The sequence below is a fragment of the Acomys minous genome (genome assembly GCF_964271855.1).
Source record: "Acomys minous genome assembly, chromosome: 17".
Lineage (NCBI taxonomy): Eukaryota > Metazoa > Chordata > Mammalia > Rodentia > Muridae > Acomys > Acomys minous.
The window spans coordinates 73337569-73361780 of NC_140500.1; the positions used below are offsets into that span (position 1 = coordinate 73337569).

Sequence of the window (24212 nt, forward strand, 5' to 3'; positions counted from 1 at the left end):
TACATAGAAGGAGCTGAGTAGAGGCAAGAGAAAGAACAGAGAAAGCATTAAAATAGGGAACCTCATTCTATTTATCCAACTTCTGGTAATAGTTATATGATATGGGGATGTATGGTGCTCTTAGGCAATTTGGAAATTTGTGGAGGAATGCTGAGTGAATATATGACCTCTCAATAAAGTGCTGTTTAGCCAATCAGCTGGGCAGAAGGACCGGAAGTGGAAGGCATGACTTACTGGAGGGGAGGAGAAAGTGTGATGGTTTGGAGAGAAGAGGAGTTTGATGGTTGGACGAGGATGGTGGGGACTTGACGAGGACTGGTCCATTGGTTATAGTGGCAAGTGTTTGTAATAAATGTATGTTATAAAGTTTAGAGTAGTTTGTTTAATTTATGAGTACATTAGAATCAGTTTAGTCTCTGCCCAACAAAGTGGTGGCAGCCTTAAAGTACGTTTCAGTCTCCCTGTGTCAGTTATTTACTTTGTAGGCCAAAGAGATACAAATTACTGTAACAGATATTGGGGCCATAATTGGCTGGAAGTTTGTATAATTTTGAAAGCATTGAAGTCAGCTGCTAGGTGTAGAGGTCTGACATTCTCTAAAAGACATCCCAGTGGTGAGCTTGGAGGTATGGATGAGGACACGATTCCAATTAGTAAGGAGAGAAGTAAGTCACAGGCTTGAAACCAAGGCATCACTAGGACATAGTAGCTCTACAGCAAGTGGATACAGACTGTCCCAGTGAGTCATCACATGCTGGCCAAGGAACAGAGCAGGCAGCAAAGCAGACATGGTTTCATCTAGTACCACATTTTGTAAGCATGTGTGAAAGGAGAGAGAGAGGACCACGCTGGTAGAAGAGGAAGTCTCACACAGGGGAAAGGGCCAGATAAAGGTCAGCAAATGGAGTTTGCCATAGCCATAGAAATTGTGGTCAATAGTTCCATTGACTCGAAGGGTTTTAGAGGGATGCTGGACAATCATCAGTCAATCGTCAGTCGCTTAGACCCAGGGAAGTGTTTTTTTTTCTTGCTAGGAAGTGGAAACTCAACTGTTGTCAGTCTTGGATGCAACAATGTAATGATTGGGCAGCTGAAAGTTGAGCCTCTGATGCAGGTGGACTGTGTATCTGGTCCCTGTGTGGCTTTGAACCACAATCAGAGAGCTCAAGTATCAGAAGAGCCTTTCCAAATCTTGAGACCAAATGATGGAATTTAGGTTGTGGAACTATATGATGGAGTCAATAAAACCATACCATGCAACAGATCTCATGTTGGAGGTGTATTCTGGGATGAGACACAGAGGCTCCTTCTGTGATGGTGACAAGAAAGAGTGAGAAGGCAAAAGAAATTGATCCTCTTATAAAAAGGATTTACAGCATACATAGGGAAAGGACATGTGCCTCATGGTGGCAGTGTGAATATCATATTTTGGCTATTAGTGATGACATGTCCTGGTGTTGCTGAGAGTCTAGGGTTGGCTGCATTTGCCAGATTACTAACACTTTCTTTTTCACTCTCACCATGCATCCTGTGGAAGCTGATGATGTTGTAATCTATTACTGTTCTCAAGGAATAGAGCTTCCTCTCATAGGACTCCATGTCTAAGCAAAAACTTCCTATGGTTGCTGCACACTGAGGGTCAGTCTCTCAGATGTCCTACCTCTTAGATATCTCCTTGTTTTACAAAGGAGAGAAGCACTGTACCAACAAAGGACAATGCATGCAGTAAACCTAAACCCTCGATTCAGATCTAGTCAATAGGCAGTGAATTCTCCACAGTTAAATGGAGAGCGGGAACTGACTCTGACATGAACTCTGGTGTCCCATATTTGACCATTTCCCTTTGGTGCGGAGGCCATATGGCACTCAGAGGAAAGGGAAGAAGGCAATCTAGATGAGAGAGACCTAACAAGCTGTGACCATATTGTGGGAATCCTAGGAAATGTGCATATATATGGATATTATTGTATTAGCTGGTTTAAATTGCCCCATACAGTGGTACATTGTCAACCCTTAGTGAAGGTTGAAAAATGGGTTAAAAGACGCAAGTACATCATCTGTCTTTAGCAGTAACAACCCAGGGATTTTCCCATTATGAAATCATGCAGAATTTATTGTCCTTTCTTAAAGTCCATTTGACGACAACACTCCTTACTCAAGATCTGACATTTTTTCACCAACATTGTCTTGTGAATCATTTACCTCTCCATCTACTTCTAGTAAATTTGAATCCCTGTCACTATCCATGTGTTGTGTGATCTCAGAGAAATGGTCAAATGTGTTCTCTCTGTCCTTTCATGCTTAGAATCATATATCAATACAACGAAAAAGATTAGTTTCATTTACATCCTTAAAGTTATTATTTCCTCCAAAAGAACTCAAAGTAGGTTTAGATTTTTCAAAGTTTATAGTAACAACTTTACTGTCTTCAAGACATAACCCAATGAATACATAGTCTCTTCGATTGTACTCATTTCCATCAGTGACTCTGCTGTCTTCTGCTTGCTAGTGAGTGACCTCTTCTTGCTTCTGGAACCTTTGGTGGTAGCTGTGGCCTGGGCCGTCATTTGCCTTCTTTATTGTTTTTCTGGAATGATCCTCCCTCCTCTAGTCCTCAGAGAGGGGAACCTTCCTCCCCAGACCTCTGAGCTCAGCCTATCCAGTATCATCTGTACTACTTGTGTCCTCTTCCTCTGTCTCCTGGCAAGTTTACCCTGACATGGGGGAAGTGATCAACATTGGGAGGCCCGAGTCAATGTCAGAAGTAGTCCCTATTCCCTGTATTATGGGACCCACAAGAAGACTATGCTGCCTATCTTCTACATTTGTGCAGAGGGTTACAACCACATCATACATGGATATTGGTTGGTACATCAGTCTCTATACTGTAATGTGGTTATTTTGTAGTAAGTGGCTAACATCTACTTATGAGTGAGTATATGCCATGTGTGTCTTTCTGGGTCTGGGTAACTGACTATCTTAACTACTCCACACTCTTTTTAGATTAAATGGTGGATAACAAAGCTTCCATTAATGTTTCCATTGTTCTATGGCAAAAGGGTTACTAAATCAAAAAATATCTGTATAAATGTCAGATCACAGGTTAAGAGCAATTATTTTTCTTAACTTTCTGTTTATCCACCTCCTCAGGTCTGATGCATTCTTCTGACTGCTAAGGACACTCACTCATGCACCCTTCCATAAAAACACAACTTAAAATAAAAATAAATAATTAAAGGGAAAGAAATTATACATCAGACTGAAAAGATTGTTCAGCTAGTACCAAGAAAGGTGATAACAGCAAGGACTGATGACCTGAGTTTGATTTCCAGACCATACATAATGGAAAAAAGAAGTAACTTCTGTACATTGTTCTTATACACACACACACACACACACACACACACACACACACACACACACATACACACACACTAAATGTCTTTGGTTAAGTGTTGTAATTTGTTTTTTATCTTCTATTTACAGAATAAAAACAATTATAAATAATAGGATTGTCAAAGAGGAATACTGGGGATATGAGGGAAAATGCATTATGTTGTCTAGAAAATAGGAAAGAGAAAGGAAAACTCACCGAAAGAAAAATGTGTTAATAAAATTTAAACAAGTACATAATCATTAATAAACAACCATTTACAATTATACTTTATTGGTAAATCCTAAAAATATAAATTATTTAGGATTGGGCAGGCATGTTTATAAAAGCTTGTTTTATCATTTAAGATATTTTCTCAAATAAGGTTAGAGATTTTTACATGAGATGTCAGAGAGTTAAAGAGAAATGAGAAACTTCCCTTTAGTGAGCAGCTGCCCAGAAGGTTTTTGTTTAACCCTGGAGCACTGTGGGAGGATCATTCCAACTCTGTTGACAGTAATAAGTTGCAGCATCATCAGCCTCCACAGGATGGATGGTGAGTGTGAAGTCTGTCCCAGACCCACTGCCACTGAACCTGGCAGGGACTCCAGATGCCAGGTTGGATGCTAAATAGATGAGGAGTTTGGGAGGCTGTCCTGGTTTCTGTTGGTACCAGTGCATGTAACTATTACTTGAACTACTGACACTTTCACTGGCTTTGCAGGAGATGGATGCCCTCTGCCCTAGAGTCACAGGCAAAAAAGCTGGAGACTGGGTCAGCACAGTGTCACCAATGCTACCTGGAATGACAAACACAGAGAGCAGAGTCATATATGTATAAAAACGTTCCCAGAAGAGGACCTTTTCATTTACAAATTTTAAGAATATTTGTGGACATCACTCTGAGAATCTAGAAAAATCAAAGTGAATGGGAAACAAAATCAATTACAAATCCACTAATTGTAACGATCAAGAGCCCAGAGGCATGAAAAACCGTGATGGCCACAGAGGATGCTCCCAACACTTCTCTGCACCTTCTCACCTGGAACCCCAAGCAGCAGCACCCATAGCAGGAGTGTGTTTGACTCCATCTCTGAGCTGGAAGAGAAGATGTTTCTTGGCCTCCTGGCAGCTGCTCTTAAAGGAGCCTGGACTGTTATATAATGACTCAATATGCAAATAAGCTCAGCAGAGTGTGTGCTGTTGCTCAAAGGGCACCTGTTTCTGCTTCACCCACTAGGAGTTGGTGTCAGCAGAAATTTTAATAGAACATCATGTGTTTCTTAAAGGAACCTCGCTGCCTATTCTAAATGTTTATTTTTTATTTTTGTTTTTTCAAGACAGGTCTTTTCTATGCACTTGAACTCACAAAGAGCCACTTGTCTCTGACTCCCATGTACTGGAATTAAAAACATAAGGCAATACCACCTGACTTTTTCTTGAATCTTATTCTATTGAATGTTAATTCTCTAGTCTTTTTGAGGTGTGATTTAGGGGAGTGCATTATGGATGTAGCATGTAAACAATCTAGGTTATTTCAGCAACAACTTAATGTCTTTTATTGTGCACACCAAATGGAAATATTATCTAAGAAAAAATGGTGAAAATGATTAAAGTAAGAAAAGTAGCATATTTTTTTGCATACTACGTTACTTTTTTAGATCCATGTTTTAGTGTTTGTGATGTGTCTGTATGCTTGTATGTTTGCACATATTCACATTTAAAGGCAACATCTCTTGCCATTGCATGTGAGTGGAGATCAGAGGACACCCTTGGCTGTGGTTATTCTCATCCACTATATCTGAGACAGGGTCTCTTGTGGTTCACCACTACTCATGACACACGTTCTATTCCAGGATCTTCTGTGGATTCTATTGTCTTTGTCTCTCATCTTGCCACAGGTTCACTCCAAGTACAAAGCATGTGCAGCTGCATCTGGTTATATGTGGGTCCCTGGGATGTGAACCAGGTCCTCACAGTTATGTGGCAAGCACTTTTCCCACAGAGCCATCCTGTGAGTCTATTGTCTTTAAGTAAACCAACTGAGAGGCTCTTGATCAGAAATAACACTTCAGGAAATGTAGGAGGGCAAAAATGAAGAAAAGAACCATATAAAGAAGATGTCACTGCATACATGTAAAATACTGCTCTTTATGTTTTTTAAAAATTCTAGGTTAGTAAAAGAGATACCTTGTTCCTTGTTTTGGTGATGAAAAGCTAATTAACAAGACTGGATTCCTCCTCAGGGAGATTTTTAGATATTCAGTCAAACTGACTAATAGGTAAACAGAGAAGTGAATATTTCTTCACATTCTCTGGCACATCCACCTTTTCCGGGTTTAACTATCCAACAGGATCTGTTTCCTAGCATAATTTTAATGGGTTAATGTCATAATAATACTTTAATTAAATTAAAATGAAAATGTTATAAGAAGATTTATGAGAAGAAAAGAGAGAAAACAAAACATGGATTGAGGAGAGCAGGAAGAGAAGAGGGAAGGAAATAAAGGGGCAGAGGGAGGCAGGTAGGAAAAAAGGAGAGAAAGAGAGAGGGACCAAGGAAGGAAGAGAAGGAAGAAACGAGGAGAAAGACAGGAAGAAAATGAAGAAAGATGAAGGAAGAAAGCAAGATGGACAGTTCCCTACTCCCCAGCTTATGCTCACTGCTTCTTTTTCCAGGTCTCCATGATAGACACAGCTTCTCTCTTTTCATTGTGCATTAACAGTTGTTAAAGTTACTTTTATAATCCTGTGCTTGTTTTTCATAGTTTCTCTCTTAACCTGTCTATCACACAAATAATTGAGACTCTATTATATTATTTAAACAAGCTTCACAGCATAATCCTGGACAGTATTAAGTTTATTATTTTATTTATTTATTTGATTTTACAAATAGATTCATATTATTACACAAGTATGCAATAAACTTCATACAGCAAGAAGAACCTCAAAACAATCAAGGATTATATAAATGTTGCATTGATAATGGTTTGAGTATTTGTATTTAGAAGCCTTAAAGAAAACATCTCTGCTCTCTTGGTGCATCTAAACTTCTGAATATAAATCAATCTCTGTGCTGCCTATCTACTACATCTTAGCAGAGGGTCTAGGTCCACATTATACATGGACCTTGGCTGACACATTAGTCTCTGTAATGTGGTTATACTGTAATATGTGGCTAATATCGACTTAAGAGTGAGTATATGCCACGCATGTCTTTCTGGGTCTGGATAACCGACAATTTTAACTGCTCAAAACTCGATTTAGTTTACATGATGGATAGCAAAGCTTCAATTACATTTTCTATTGTTCTAGGGCAAAAGGGTTACTAAATCTAAAAATACCTTTATAAATGGCAGTTCACGGGAGAATAAATGGTTTAGCAGTGAAGAGCACTTAGTTCTTTTGCAGAGGACCCCAGTTTGATTTCCTGTACCCATATCAACTGGGTTAAAACCTACTTTTTATCCAGCTGCTGGAGTCTGATGCATTCTTCTGACTCTAAGGGCACTCAATCATTCACCCTTCCCTAAGCACAAAATTTAAAATTAAAATAAATAACTAAAGGGAAATAAATTATACATCAGACTGGAAAGATTCTTCAGCTGGTAGAAGGAAAAATAGTAACAGGAAAGATTGACAGCCGGAGTTTATTTTCCAGACCACAACTGGTGGAAAGAAAGAACTAATGTCTGCACATTGTCTTTTCTGAACACACACACACACACACACACACACACACACACACACACACACACACAAACATACACGTAAATGATATAATTTGTTTTTATTATCTTTCTTTATTTTCAGAATAAAAAAGAAATTCTAAGTAATAGAATGGGTAAAGGAGGAATACTGAGGCTGTGGGGGAATATGCAAATATGTGGTCTGGGAGATAGGGGATAAGAAGAACAATTCACCCACAAAAAGTGTGTTAATAAAATTTAAACAAAAAAATAATAAGTAATAAATAGCCATAAATGTCAAAATTTTATTGGTAAATCATAAAATTATAAAGTATATAGGATGGGCACATGCAAATCACTTTATAAAAGCTTGTTTCATCATTTAAGATATTTTCCCAAACAAGCTTAGAGATGTGTAGATGAGATGTCAAAGAGTAAGAGAACTGAGAGACTAGGCTTCAATGAGCATCAGCCCAGAAGGCTTTGTTTAACCCTAGAGCACCGAGGGAGGATCTTCCCAACTCTGCTGACAGTAATAAGTTGCAGCATCATCAGCCTCCACAGGATGGATGTTGAGTGTGAAGTCTGTCCTTGTCCCACTGCCACTGAACCTGGCAGGCACCCCAGATTCTAGGTTGGATGCTTCATAGATTAAAAGAGGGAATAGTGAAGTAGTGGAAGAATGTCTTGAGTGGATATAGAAGTTGTCAATAAATCGCTGTTTAGCCAATCTGCTGCACAGAAGGACAGAAAGGGGAAGGTGGGGCTTCCAAGGGAGGTAGGAAAAGCCTGTAGGAGGAAACTTTTAACATGAATAGGTGTTGGATTTTTTCAAATGCTTTTTTAGCATCTAAGGAGATGATCATGTATTTTTATTTTTGTTTCAGTTTGTATATGTGATGTATTATATTGATGGACTTCCATATATTGCTGAGAATTTATGAGTATGGTTTCTGACATTAATTGCACCCAAATTCTCACAGTAAACTCCTAGATCCTCTGAATTCTGTACTGCCCCTCCTCCTTTTCCACAATGTTCTATCTGAATTTATGTGGAATATTTGGATGATGTATCTATTGTGATTGGGCTCCCAGGTTCTGAATTTTGATTAGTTGTGGCTTTTTAAAAAATAGTTTCCATGTGTACCAAAGAGGACATTTCTACAGAAATATACAGATAAAAGAAAAGAGTTTTTCTGATACACAATTCTTCAGGATAGTCCTGTCTATCTGGAACTAATTCAGTAGACCAGGTTGGTCTCAACCTCACAGAGATACTCTCGCATCTGCCTTCCATGATTTGGGGCAGAAGGTATGTACCACCACAGCCAGTTCAGAAAAGACATCTTAAAGATCTTTGTGTTGTGATACCCTGAATTTTTTTTTGTGTGTATGTATGTATGTATGTATGTATGTATGTATGTATGCATGTATGTATGTCTTCTCTTCCCAATTGTGTGTGCCAATGGCAACATCATGATGACTCAGTTTCTATTTTTCTTAGCTGTGCCAGCTGGAGAGTGGTTTTCCATCAAGTGTAAATCCAGCCAGAGTCTATTTGGCAGCTACACCCAGAAGAGCAACCTGCCCAGCACCTGCACAAACCAGAGCAGCCTCCTAAACTACTGACCTCCTGGACATCCACATGGGCATCTGGAGTCCATGTTCAATTCACTGGCAGGGGATCTGGAACAGATTTTACCCTCACAATCACCAATGCCTACATTCAAGATCTACAGGATTTTTGCTGTGTATAGCATTACAAGTTTCTTCCCATAGTGCTTCACTCTTTAACACAAATCTCTCTAAGAATGGCCAGTTGACAGTACTACCCAGGCATGAACTCTTCCATTTTATGCCTGATAGCCAGAGTGCCCTACATGGATTAATAAGCACAGGGCCTTCTAGATTAATGGAGCAGAATGAAGTTAATTTCTCTGTTAAAGTTGCTTTTTTATATTTTGGTAACAATTTCCCAGAATCTCTGGCTTGAACAAAAGAGATTCATTATTTTGTAGTTCTGGAATATAGAAATCCAACACAGGTCTCAGTGGCCCAAAGTTAAAATGTTGGCAGTATACAATTCCATGTTAAGGTTTTAAGATTAACCAATTAGTTAATCTTTATGTGCCTAGATGTTCTGTCTGTATGTGTGTCTTGCACCTTGTACATACAGTGTCTATGGAAGCCAGAAGAAGGCATTGAGTCTCCTAGAACTGGCCTTACAATTAGTAGTGAATTGCTATTTGTATACTAGGAATTGATCCTAGGTTCAGGAAGAGCAATCAGTACTCTTAACTGCTGAGACATCACCCAAGTCCCTGTATTTGTATGTGCAGGCATGGGAAGGTGCTATACTCCTTTTGTTTTCTAGATCTCAGTGCACTCTTCATTTTCAGCTTTGTAACTATTGTCTTCCATCACTTTTTGATATAGTTTTTCTGCAATGAAAGAATTGTTAGGAAAGTATTTCAATTTATTTCTAATATAGGACATGTTTTGAATAATATTTACTCACCTGACCTTTATTTACTCCTTCCTCTTTTCTATGTCCTACTTAGTTCATTCCTTCTCTATTTTGCATCTACTTTGCTCTTTACCCTCACTTTCTCATTAGAATACACACACACACACACACACACACACACACACACACATATATATATTTGATCAACTGTTGGGTCGACAAATTAGACTGAAGGTGTGAGATATGTTTTTTTAATTGAATTTCTGTTTCTTCCCCTTATTTAACGAGCAACATTATCCTCTGAACTTTAATTCATCACCACTAATTCCTAGGATGTCTACAACATCTCAGATAGATATTGGAAGTGAACCTTGTATTATAATTGAGTTGTACTCATATCTGTGTAGAAATATAAAAGTGTGTGAAGAATAATTTGAATTCTATACCAATGTGTCAAAATTAAACTTATTTTGCATCAATATACAAAATACTATACAAATGAATTCAAAATAACATTATTTGTGAGCAACATTTAATGCCAGAAGTTGAGTAGATTTAATAATGTACTTTTTGTCGTATCATCCCCATATATTTCTATATTCCCCCTTCTCTCTTTTCAACCTCTACCTCCATTCCTATGAAAGAAAGAGAAAGAAAAAGAGATACATCACTGGGTGTAATCTTATTTTCTCTCTAAATAAGACCAATAATAATTTTTAAATAAATCCAATGAAAATAATCCTCTACAGGCCAAGAGAGCAACCAAAAACCTACCCAACCTCCCATAAGGGAAATGGGGTGCTGTTTTCTTAAGGTTTCTTCTGGCTGATTTGCTGTAAATAATACCTTTGTATAGGCCCAAATAAAGTTGTGGAAAATGGTTAAACAAGCAAGGAATTGCATTTGTGGTCTAGTTTCTAAATGTTGAGAAATTCCAGGCTTAATAGGAGATCTGTGGGACAGTCTACAATGCTGGATCAATTTGTATTAGAAGTTTTCGTTGAGGTTGTCCTGTGTTCTTTCATGTTCCGATGAGTAACAGCAACTGAAGAATCAGGGTATGAAACCTGAAAGATGCAGGATGTCAGCACCTGGCATGCTGAGAAGAATGAATTCTGTCAGGTGTGATACAGAGTCAGTGTTTGCTTCTTTTGTTCCAAATACATAATTTATTACAGGCATTATATAGTCTTAAACTTATAAATGTGTGAGGTGTGTGTGATGCACAGAACAATTAAAGCTGGATCTCTGCTTTTTGTATTAGCAGAAGAAAGACATCTGCAAATCTTCATTCATGACATGAAGAATGGTATCTAATAACTCACAGTGATTCTATGACCAACAGGAAGCCTTATCTATGCATAGACATTCATGTGTCAGCCAGTCTCAGAGCTATTACCATGTAGAGGGATTAGCAATATAAGTGACCTGCTTGTTCTGCAGTTTGAATTTCCAACATCCTGATATAGCTCCCTCCTTCATCACCTCCATATCCCACCCTTCTTCTCTTATTCCCTCTCCCTCTATTTCTCATCCCTCTCCTTCCCTGTTCTAGTCCTCAGAAAAGGGCTTCTCCTTTCCTATCATCTGACATCAGCCTATCAATGTTTCATCTGTACTATCTGTGTCTTCTTCCTTTGTGGCCTGGCAAGGCCACTCTGATTGGGAGGATGTGATCAACATGGGGAAGCCAAAACCCATGTCACAAGTATTCCCTACTCCACAGTTTGGGACACACAGGAGACTCTCCTGACTAACTATTACATCTGAGCAGAGGATCTGGGTGCACATCACACTTGTTTGGTGCAACAGTCTCTGTATGTAGTTATCACATATTAAGTGACTAACATCCACTTATGAGTGAGTATATAGCATGTGTGTCTTTCTGGGTCTGGGTTACCTCACTAAGGATGATTGTCTCTAGTTCTATCCATTTACCTTCAAATTTCAAGATTTCTTTGTTCTTGATAGGTGAATAGAATCCCACTATGTAAATGGATCATAGTTTCTTTATTCTTCTTTGGGTGAAGGACATCCACCTTATTTATTGATGTATGTGGGACCATCACTTGACAGTGACCATAAAACTGACAACTTACCCACCTATTTCTTTCTGTTCCATGTTTTATTTGTCACTAGTTTCCTCCCTTTTCCTAGTTCTTCTTTACACACTCAGTGAAATGGTTTATGTTTATGTAATTATGTTTAAAAATCTAAAATTTACACATGAGTGAGTACATGTAATAGAATTTTTAAAGCCATATTTTTACTCCTGCCTCTTCCTCCTGGGTTACATATAATTCTGCATTCTCCTTACCTGCTCTCAATTGTGGAGACCCAGAAAGCTCACTCCATATTGAAGAAGTATGATTTTCTTCTTTATAGACTCTCCCTCCAATTTTTATCTCATATTTATGAGTAAATTTAACATTGATAAAGAATAACCTAAGGCCCAATGTAAACAATCTGCTAACTAATTACCTTTATGTGTTTCATAAGAGCAAATTGATCACTTGGTTTTGTTTCCTATGAATACAAGAGGACATGGCAGTATTATAGATCATATACAATAGTTCATATTTTGTATGTCTCTATCCAGGTATAATACCTTCTTGGTTGATTTTCCCTTTTTATTAGTTACTTTTTTATTGTTGTGATAAACACCCTCATGAAAGCAACTTATAAAGAAATGGTTCGTCTGAGCTTTCTGAGACTTAGAATCCATGTTATCAGAATGGAGGCTGCAGGCAACATACATACTAGCATGAGCAGAAACTCAGGGCTCACATATCAAAATGTATGTATGTATGTATGTATGTATGTATGTATGTATGTATGTATGTATGTATGTATTTATGTGCACCATTTGTGTGCCACAACTGGAATTATAGATGGCTGAGAATCATCATGAGTGCTTTACAAGAGAAGCAAATACTCTTAACCACTGAGCTGACTCTGCATGCCAAACATTTCTTTTTAAATATTTCTTTAACTTTTTCATTCATTCTCTGGTCTCCCCATATTTTCCTTCCCAATCCAAAATTCCTCTCTTCTCCATCATCTCCTTTTCTTCTTTCTTTCTTTCTTTCTTTCTTTCTTTCTTTCTTTCTCTTTACACTTCTTGTTACTTTCTTCTTTTCTCATTCCCCTGTTTCTTTCTCCTGTTGTTGCAGGATACTTATTGTTTCCCCATGATTGTAATAAAAGGTAGAGGTACTACTATTTCTACAAAACATATCTGCTATAAATACCTTTGATTTTTTAAATGAAAACCTGTGTGAGAGCATCTAAACATTTGTGGCTTGGGAACTCTAAGTTGGTTCTTCCTAAGTTGGTGCTTCTTTTAAAAAATTCATCAAGTTTACAGTGTTCTGCATGCATATACACCTGAAGGCCAGAAGAGGTCACCAGACCTCATTATAGATAGCTCTGAACCACCATGTTTTTTCTGTGAATTTAATTCAGGACCTCTGAGCAATGTCTTCAGCTTTGGTCCTTGGATTTCTACATTGGCTTTCTTCTTATTGATTGCTTACACTCTTTGAAGGCATTTTTCACTGTTGATTTAACTTGGATAATCTCATATGCCTGTGCCCAGGAAATTTACTTCCTCATTTGCAGACTGTTTTGCATAGGTTCATAATGCCAGTGAAGCTGCCCGTGTCTTATAAACCAGGGCTTTGTAGTGAGGATTGAAATGCAGCAGACAGGGGCATCAAGATGGAGTCAAAGACCCAAGTCTTCTTATTCCTGCTGGTCTGGGTGTCTGGTGAGACATTAAATGTTTTATGATATCTTATAAAATGATTTGTTTGTAAAGAAACACCTATTTCTGATAGGAAGCCAATAATAAGCAGGGAGTGCCTTTAGAAAAGACATTTTAGATGAAAACAATTGTATGAGGAATCTTTGTGTGTGAATGTGTATGTTAATTGTCTATTTCTGATTACAGGTGCTGATGGGAACATTGTGATGACACAGTCTCCCACATCCATGTCTACATCTGTAGGAGGCACAGTCTCCATGAGCTGTAAGGCCAGTCAGAATGTGGGTACTAGTATAGCCTGGTATCAGCAGACACCAGGGCAGCCTCCAAAACTGCTGATCTACTCGGCATCCACTCGGTACACTGGGGTCCCTGATCGCTTCACAGGTAGTGGATCTGGAACAGACTTCACTCTCACCATCAGCAGTGTGCAGGCAGAAGACTTGGCAGTTTATTACTGTCAGCATCATTACAGTACTCCTCCCACAGTGCTTCAGACTACAACACAAACCTCCTTGAGAATGTCATCAGTTGACTACTACACACATCCTTGAGCTTTCACACTTCTCCTTTCTGCCTGAGACCTGCCATGCATGACTGATTGATGCAAAGTTCAGTAGAAAATTCATGAACAGTTGGGATTTTAGATCCTTTGAATTGGAAAGTCTTTATTACAAAAGGAAGTAAAGACATTTGTATCTTTACATTTTTTTCTCAGGCTCAAATTCTGTGGATTGAACATGATCAATTCATTGTCTTATATTTTGGAGTGCAAAAGTTCAATTCAAATCTCCATGGGCTGAGGTGAAGAGCTGAGCTGGCCTGTATTCCCACTGGAGGAACTTGGTTTTTGCTTTGCTCAGGTTTGAGAAGTTTTCCTTATTCTTGGACTCCTGGCAATTTAAGTTCTCCTTTTGGTTAAATTGGTATCTGTTAGATATTGGTATCTCCCAGATCTTGATATCTCTTAGATGTTTGTATATTAGATCTTGCTATCGCTTAGATGTTCAGATACATATAACTCATATGGCCTTAAAAATTAAATGATAGGGAGCTGTTGAGAGCCAATCCAACACAAGTCTTTCTCAGAGACCCTGATAATAGGAAAAAGGCAACATTTGTGCTGTATTTTTGCTCAAGGTAGACAGGTACCCTTGTCAAGGTCCAGTCTTGACATGGGGCCTGAATCTTGAAGGTATTCAAGATTCACTGCCTGGGAACTTGGCTTTTCCTCCTGAATTGCATGGGTATCAGTTCTATCACAGTTGTGTCTGAGAAATCCTGTGTTTTCTTTGCTAACAGTATCTGATTTAGCTTTCTTCTTACCTTGATCTACTACCTATATCTTAACAGGATGTCTATTTTTAGTGTATGCATCATCTTTAATTGGTACAGCAGTTTGTTCTGGTCCACCTGAGTCCAGATCCACCAGCCATTATGGTCTCCTTGTAGAGTTCCTGGACCCTCTCGGTCCTTCCTTCTGCCCATTCTTCCATACCACTCTCAACTAGAGTTCTATGGTGAGTCCCAGCACCTGTCCAAATTCCCTGCTGAGTGAAGATACTCAGAGGACATCCATGTTGATTATATACCAAGTATATCTTTCTGTGTCTTGGTTAACTCACTCTGGATGATCAGTTTCAGTTCCATCTATTTGTCTGCAGATGTCAAGATTTCCTTGTTTTAATAGCAGAATAATATTCCATAGTGTAAATGTATCTCAGTCTCTTTATCCATTCCTCAGTTGAGGGACATCTAGGTTGTTTCCAGATTTTGGCTATTATGAAAAAGGCTGCTATGAACATAGTTGAGCAAATGTCCTTGTTGTGGTGGTGGAGTATCTTTCAGGTATATTCCAAGGAATGAAATAGCTGAGTCTTGATGTAGCCCTATTTCAAATTATCTAAGAAAGTGCCAGATTGATTTCCAAAGTAGCTGGACAAGTTTGCACTGCCACCATCAATGGGGGAGTGTTCCCCTTTCTCCACATCCTTGCCAGTATGGGTTGTCACTTGAGTTTTTGATCATAGCCATTCTGAAGGATGTAAGATAGAAACTCAAAGTTGTTTTGATTTGCATTTCTCTGATTCTAAGAACTTTGAGCATTTGTTTAAGTGTTTCTCAGCTATTCCATATTCCTCTGTTGAGAATTCTTTATTTAGATCTGAGCCCCATTTCTTAATTTGGTTATTTGGTTTGGTTGTGTTTAATTTCTTGAATTCTTTATATAGTTTGGATATTATCCCTTTGTCAGGGTTGGTTAAGATCTTTTCCCAGAGTGTAGGCTGTCCCTTTGTTCTGTTGACAGTGTATTGTATTTTACAGAAGCTTCTTAGCTTCATGAGGTCCCATGCATTAATTGTTGACCTTAGTGACTGGGCTGTTGGTGGTCTGTTTGTGAAATTGTCTCCTGTGCCAATGAGTTGAAGGCTATTCCCTGCCATGGACCATCTCAGTTGGGTTTAGGTCCTTGATAATGGGAGTTCTCAAAGCATTGGTGGACAAAGATTTAGAGAGGGACAAAGAGAAACAAGGACACAAGCAGTTTGAATCTGAGTGTATTTTGCAGGTAAGCAGACTAGATTTTATACACATTTTTGAAACAGGGAGTATTTTGTGACTACATTTTCCATGGAGTAGAATCAAAGGGTGTCAGTGAAGCAATCAGGCATACACAGTGCAAAGTACAAAGTAATAGTATTGTCGTTTTTGAGTTATTGACTTGAATGAAACAACACAGTGTACAGAATGCAAAGTAAAAACATCATCAATCTTAAGTTATTGGCTTGGTATCAGTATGCATGTGCTCTCTTTTTCAAGGGGCAATATTCTCACATTTAAAGAACTTTTGCCCAGCACTTGTGTGCTGGTGGTGTGGGAACCAAGACAGTCTTTTCTTAGTTCTCCTTTCTAATACCCGAGAGCCACTATTTAGAGCTTTCTGAAACACTTTTCTAAGTCATAATATAAATTGTTGACTAAGGAATAATTTTTAGCTATGCTTCTTTTAGTAAGTGGAGAAGGCCAGCAGACCTTGGTAGTGAACAATGGGCCAGAGTGGTCCCTTGCTGCAGTCCCATGTTAGAGTGTTTCATTGAAATATCATCATATTTGAAGGGTCTTGTATTGGAGCAAGGTTAGGAGAAAGAATAAAGACAGAATATGCCAACACAATGAGAAAAAAGAAGACTTCAGTCAGTTATTCCTGGCAGGACCATCAGATCCATTCCTGGAGTCTCACCTTGGGCAGGGGTCGTTGTCTTGGGTTGCACAACAGCATTTGTCACACAGGCTCCACTGGAGGGGGCGTGACACTTCCCCACTTTTTCTTCTAACAGATTTAGTGTCTCTGGTTTTATATTGAGGTCTTTATTCCACTTGGAATTGAGTTTTGTTCATGGTGATATATATGAATCCACTTGCATTTTTCTACATGTAGATATCCAATTAGACCAGCACCATTTGTTGAAGATGCTATCCTTTTTTGATTGTATAGATTTGGCCTCTTTGTCAAAAATCAAGTGTCCATATGGGTGCAGATTTATTTCTGGGTCTTTGATTTGTTTCCTTCATTATCATCTTCATTACTAAGGATTTGAAGTCATTTTCTTGAATTTCAATTGTGCTTGAGTTCTCCGGGTTGTTTTCTTTGGGAAATCTGGAATCTGGAGATGCCATATTGCTTTGGTTTTTGATGTTTATGTTTTTACTCTGGTATTTAGTTATCTTGATGTCTTTGATGTTGGGAGGTAGCTTCTGGAGTCCGTAACTGGTCATTGAGATCAGTTTGTTGGTGAGTGATTATAGGTAGAGGACCTTCACCTGTGGTGGTCAGGAAGTGTACCCTGGGACAGGAAGGTGGGGTGGTTTCAGCTCCTTAAGAATTTTCTCCACATCCTTGGCTCCCCACTGGGTTAGATGAGTAGGTGCTGGTACTCTGTAACTCCAGTATTGGTTTGAGGTAGTGGAATAGAGCTGGTTAACCTGTCTTTGGCTGGGCTTTGAATACCCTACCCTTGGGCCCTGGGGCTTTGCTTCCTAGGTTCAAATCACCCTAGTGTTGTTTAGGTTTCTGCCTGTTCCAACCAGGTAGTGGGGTCTAGCTTCTTCCCACCAGGGAGAGACCAGCTACTGTCTTCTGATTGTTGTTGTTTGGCTCTATTTGTGCTCTACCCTCTCTCGTCTGCCCAGCCTCTCCCGAGAGTGTGACTGTCCCTGCTAGGTGGTGAAGCCTGGTTAGACTGGGTCTATTGTGACCAATTGTGGCAGAAAAGTCCTCTGGGACCAGAATTTAGTCTTTTGCCCAGCCCTGCTCAGACAGCTGTGGCAGTCGATGACTCCTGGCAGTGTCTCCGGTCTTAGACCACGGCACTGTGGTTGTGTGCCCCTGGTCTCAGACACTGATACTGTGAATGGGTGATGTTCCTGCAGCCATTTGGGCCCCCATGTGACACCTGGGCTCTGTGTGGACTGGAGTGTGTTCAGAGGACGGTTTGAGGACATGTCCACCCATTTCCCTGAGATTTCCCTAGGCCAGGAGTCTGTTGCTTCTCTGCTGGGGTTTCAGTCCCAGATAGTGAGTTTGCTCTGCTAAGCAAGGCCACAGCTCACACCTTGTAGCTTTCAGGCAGGGTCCTATCCAAGTGCTGGGGTCTGGGTTGCCATCGGTAGCATCTCTGGTCACATCCCATGCTGCTGTAGTTGGATGCCCCCAGTCTCAGATCCCACACTACTGTGGCTGTGCATGCTTGTCTCAGACCTCGCCTCTGTGTCTCAGTGTCTCCAGTCTCAGACTTTGCCGAGGCTGGGGAATGTGCCCACAATCATCTGGGCCCCGTGTGGCACCTGGGCTTTCTGCAGATTGGTGTGGGGCAGATGAGGGCAGGTCTGAGGACCAATCCACCCACTTCCCTGGGACTTCCCTAGACCAGGAGCTCTGATGCTTCTCTGTGAGGATTTCAGTCTAAAATACAAAGTTTGTGCTGAAAATCAAGGCTACAGCTCACAGTTTGCAGCTCACAGGCAGGGTCTTGTCCAGGATCTGGGGACTGTTCTGTCATCCTCCATGGAGTACTGGATGACTGGAGGTCTGAATCACCTGTGGTCTGCATTGTGTCATTCTCTCTCATCCAGTTATCTCCAGCTCTCACAGTCGTGGCTCCTGGTAGCTTCTGTGGTCTCCTGCCTGCAGATCAGACACCACACATCTTCATCACCACCATCATGGCTCCTCCCTACTTTTGCCATTCTTTATAGCATGACTAAAGATGATTTGACAGAAAATATTCTCATTTTTATGGATATGTTCATTAACAGAGTAAGTAGTTTGGAAACAGGTAAGAATATTCATTTTATATTAATTATCCACATTTTTCTCTTTTAAAAATTTTATTTTATTATGTTTCTCTTTTAACATATAAATTTATTTTGTTCAACATGATTAAAATAAACTACACACAGCAAGAAGAACCATGAGATAACCATGAATTGTATAAATGTTGCATTCATAATGATTTGGCTATTTGTACTTGTCAAATTGAAGTAGACATCTTTCTTGTCTTGTTGGGTTTAAATTTCTGAGTGGAAGTCAATGTCTATCATATCTCATTTCTATTAACTTAAATCATCTATCTTGATCTAAAAAGATCTTATCCTCTAAGAAACTAAACTTGATTGTCAGACTTAACTATCTGGTCTTCAACTCCATCAGAGACTTGAGAAGGACTAAAACTTAAATGCCTAAGTGAACTGGTAGTGCAGGTTAGCAGCTTCCAAAATGAAAAAACGACTGAGACAGTTTACTGCCTGAACAGTCACTCAACACTCTGTATAACTTTCGAGCATCATCTTCTGTCCTCTATCCCAATACCTTTGCCAGATATATTCTTGAGGCAGGGATATTGGGGATTTGCTTACCCTGTCTTGGCAGAGTTCAGCCATTTACTCTACCTACATATAAGCTTGCTCATTTTTAGACAGAATACTCTGTGTGGCAGAAACAAAAACATTTTTCTCATTGGCTGGTTTGCAACATAATTTCTTCCAACCCCCATAAGGAGGGTCTTTGATGGGGATCATCTTCTTTGAGGGTGGATCAGTGTTGTAACTAGTTAACTTGTCTTGTCAAAGAATCTTTAGAATAATAAAAACATATTTAAATGCCATATTCTGTAGGTCTCTGGGGATTTTGAAGACCTTATTTAACTATTTTACCTTATATATTTATACAATCATTTCTATCCATTATACCTAGGATATATATTATTGTGATAAAATTAGTATTTGACATGACCATGATTTGCATCAATATACAAAATCTATACCAATGAATTAAAAACAACCTTCTTTGTAAGTAACAATTAAAGAGTAGGTTCAATCATCTACCTTTTGTTCTATCCTTTCTCTATTTTTATATAGCTCTTTTTTTCTTTTCAGCTCCTTTCTCCTTACCTACAAAAGAAAGATAGGAAAAGAGAGATGTCCCTGAGTCCAGTCTAATTTTCTTTCTGTATAAGACCAATAATAACTTATGACCACTTCCCAATGAATATAAACATCTGTAGACCAAGAGAACAAACAGAAACCTACCCAACCCCCCTGACAGAAAGTGGGAATTCATTCGCTTAAGGTTTCTTCAGGCTGATTTGGGGCAAATAATACCTTAGAAGTGCCCCCCCCCCAAATTGGGGAAATGATTAAGTAAGCCAGGGATTGCATTTGTGATCCAGTCTCTCTCTCTCTCTCTCTCTCTCTCTCTCTCTCTCTCTCTCTCTCTCTCTCAAATTTATTTATTATGTATGCATTGTTCTGCCTACCAGAAGAGGGCACCAGATCTCATTATAGATGGTTGTGAACCATCTTGTGGTTGCTGGGAATTGAACCCATGACCTCTGTAAAAGCAGGCAGTGCTCTTAACTTCTGAGCCATGTCTCAAGCTCCCTGTGATCCAGTTTCTAAATGTTGAGATATTCCAGGCTTAATAGTAGTTCTGTGAGGGACAGACTGAAATGCTGGACCAAATAGGATCAGAAGAAGCTGTCCAATTCTTATGGTTAACAGGAACTGAGGTGTCTGGGGTTGGAAGAAAGAGGATGCAGTATGTCATTGTGAAGCATGTTGTCAGGTCTGATTTAGCATCAGTGTCTGGTTCTTTTGTTCTGACAACATAATTTCTCCCAAGCATTGTACAGTTCTACCATTATAATTGTTTCAGGTGTGTGGGATGTACAGAGCAATTAGGACTGATTCTCTGTTCATTGTATGAGCAGAAGTAAGACATCTGCAAATCTTCCTTCATGAAATACTAAGATTGTCCTCTAGTAATAAGTAACAGAGAATCTGTGACCAACATGAAGTATTCTTTATGCATATACATTCGCATCTAGTCAGTCTCAGATGTATTCCCATGTTTGAATTAGTGATATAAGTTACCTGCTTATTTTATAGTGTGAATTCTTTACATCCTGATTGCAGCCTCCCTGAACACCTCCTGATACCACTCTTCCTTTATTCCTTTTTCCTCTCTCTCCTAGTCCTTAGAAAAGGGAGTCCTCATCCCCGAAGGTCTGACTTTAGCTTATCCTTTGTACGACATATAACCTCTTCCTCTGTGGCTAGGGAAGGCGATTTTGGCAATAGGGAAGTGAACAGCATTACGAGGTCCAGAGGTAGTCCTTATTCCCCATATTGTGGTACCCACAAGGAGACTGTGTTGCCTATGTACTACAATTGAGCTGAGTGTCTAAATCCTCTCTTTGCATAGTACTTGGTGTATCTGCCCCTGCAGCAACCCTCTCCACCATTTAGATTTTTTAAGTGTATATTTTATTTATTGTGATTTATTCACTTTACCCCCATTTGTTATCCTTTCCCTATTACCTTCACATTACCAACCTCCCTCTATCTTTTGCTTATTCCCCTCCAAAAGACCTCTGGGAACAACCTATCATCTGCATCCTCTTCCACTGGATGGATAAAGAAACTGTAGTACATTTACACTATGGAATACTACTCATCTATTAAAAACAATGAAATCCTGAAATTTGTGGACAAATGGATGGAGCTAGAAATGATCATCCTGAGTGAGTTAACCCAGACTCATACTTACATGATATATACTTACTTATAACTGGACACTAGCCTTAACGGGATGTTCCATGAATGTCTTCACTTACCAGGAGATGGGAATATATGCAGGGACTTCCTATTGAGACTCTAGATGAGAGAGGTATGGGAGAATGGGGAAATAGAAGGATCCAGAGGGTCCTAGAAAGCTATATAAGACATTCATTACAGGCACATATGGGCATAGGGATTTCTACTCAAACTGCTGCACCAAGCAAGGACAATACATGCAGTAAATACTGAACCCCTACACAGATCTAGGCAATGGACAGGACACTCTCCACAGTGTGTGGAGAGTGGAGAGTGAGTCTGACATGAAGTTTGGTGCTCCATATTTGACCAGTTCTCCTTGATGGGGCGACTTGGTACACTCAGAGAAAGGATAAGCAGGCTATTAATATGAGTCTTGGTAGGCTGTGACCCTATGGTGAGGGAGTAAGTCCCCTTCCATCACAGAGCTAGGGGAGGGGAATAGGGTGAAAGAAGCAGAGAGGGAGCAATGGGAGGATAGAAGTAAGGGGATAACAACTGAGATGTAATCTGAGTAAATTAATTAAATAAAAAAGAAAAAAGAATGTTCATTTTATATTAATCATTCACATTTTTATATGGGCAATCTTTAAATTCCAGTAATGACATAATTTATCTTTATTTGATTTCTGATATTACCTATGAATAAATGCTATGTATAAAATTTATTTGTGTCTGAGTTATTTTGTAAAACTGACAATACTTACAGTAATCATGATTAATTATGTTATGTAAAAGCACATATGAACCAGGCAGGAATATATACTTCCAATTTTTGGAAGACATTGAGCAAATTAGAAAATAAATTGATGCTCATTCATTTGTCTAAATCCAAGTATCCGTGTATTCTTCATATGACTAGGTCACACACAGGATGCAATACAGCCTCAGAGGGTACCTACCTATTCACCATGCTCTTTATTTTCTGTCCCTATAACAGCAAGCTTCCTTGAAAATTCTAATAAATTTATAGCCAACACTGATTAGCATTTACGTTAAATTGACACAAGCTAAAGGAATCTAAAAGGAGCAAACATCAACAAAAGAAATGTCTCTGTAAGACTGGGCTGTGGGCAAATCTGTAGGGCATTTTCTTAATTAATGATTGATGTGTGTGTGGACAGTGCTTGATGGTAAACATAAGACACACCCAGTACCCTCCTATTTCTCTCTGGCCCATGTTTCAATTACCATCAGATTCCCTCACTTTCCTAGTTCCCCTTTACACATCTACTAAACTGTGATTATGTTTCTATAATTATGTGCAAAAATCTAAGGTTTATAAATGAGAGAGTACATGTAATAGTTTTGTTTTGAAGCCCTATGTTCATTCACTCCTGCCTCCTCCTCAGAGGTTACATATTATTCTGAACTCTTCATATTTGCTTTCAAATGTGGAGACCAGGAAACAAACCTCTCTCCACACTAAAGAAGTATGTTTTTTTCTATTTATAGGCTCTACCTCCCAGTCTTTAGCTTATATTTATGAGTAAATGTAATATTGATAAAGGGCAAATCTAAGGCTCTATGTAAACAATATGACAAGTGATGGCATCTATGTATTCCATAAAAGCAAACTGATCACTTGGTTTTGGAGCCTATGGACACAGCAGCAAATGACACAATTTTAGATGACACACAATAGTTTGTATTTTTTGTCTTCTTCCTGTTATCTCATCCCCTTGATGGATTCTACCTTTTTATTAGTCACATTTCCATTGTTATGATAAACACCATGACAAAAGCAACTTATAATGAAAGAATTCATTTGAGTTTTCAGAGATTTAGAACCCATGACAGCATTATGGAGGCAGAAGGCAGCACAGAAGCTAACAGGAGCAGAAGCTCAGGGATCACATCTCAAAATGTATGTATGTATGTATGTATGTATGTATGTATGTATGTATGTATACCATGTGTGTGTCACAAACTACAATTATAGATGGCTGATATTCATATGAGTGCTTAGAATCAAACCTGAGTCCTTTACATGAGAAGAAAGTGTTCTTAAGCACTGAGCTGACTCTGCAACCCCAAATCTTACTTACGTTTTAACAAATTCTCTTTATCTTCTTCATTCCTTCTTTCCTACCCACATTTTCCATCCCAATCCAAAATTCCCTCTTCTTTTCTTTCTTTCTTTTTTTCTTTCTTTCTTTCCTTTCTTTTCCTTTCTATACTCTCCCCTTCCTTCCTTTTACCCTTCTTTCTATATTTTTCTGTTTTCCTATTTATTTCTTTCTGTTATCATTGCCTGGGATATTTGTTTTACCTTTTGATTGTAATCAAAAGTTAGCATACCACTATTTATATAAAACTCACCTGTTATGAATATCTGATTTTTAATGAAAACCTGTTGTGAGAACATCTTGACATTTGTGGTTTGAGAACTTTAATTTAGCCCTGAACTTCTTCTTCTTCTTCTTCTTCTTCTTCTTCTTCTTCTTCTTCTTCTTCTTCTTCTTCTTCTTCTCCTCCTCCTCCTCCTCCTCCTCTTCCTCCTCCTCCTCTTCCTCCTCCTCTTCCTCCTCCTCCTGCTGCTCCTTCTGCTCCTCCTTATCCTCCTCCTCCTTCAAAAGATATGTATTTATTATCTTTTATACCATAATTTTCAAGTAAGGTTGCTGTTATAGGATCCACACTATACCAGAACAGAAGAAGGCACTGAATCTCATAACAGATGGTAGTCAGCCACCATGTGGTTGTTGAGAATTGTACTCTGGATCACTGGAGGAGCAGACAGTGCTCTTTACCTCTGAGCCA

At 39.0% G+C, this 24212-nt stretch overlaps 2 gene segments (V, D, J or C); one reads left to right on the top strand and one right to left on the bottom strand.

Annotated features, from left to right (window-relative positions):
• LOC311588791 (Ig kappa chain V-III region MOPC 63-like) overlaps nt 1-24212 on the bottom strand; it is a 615711-nt gene that overhangs the window by 461430 nt on the left and 130069 nt on the right.
• Nucleotides 13239-13935, top strand: LOC311588279 (immunoglobulin kappa variable 4-1-like). The segment is given in 2 exons: nt 13239-13298; nt 13482-13935.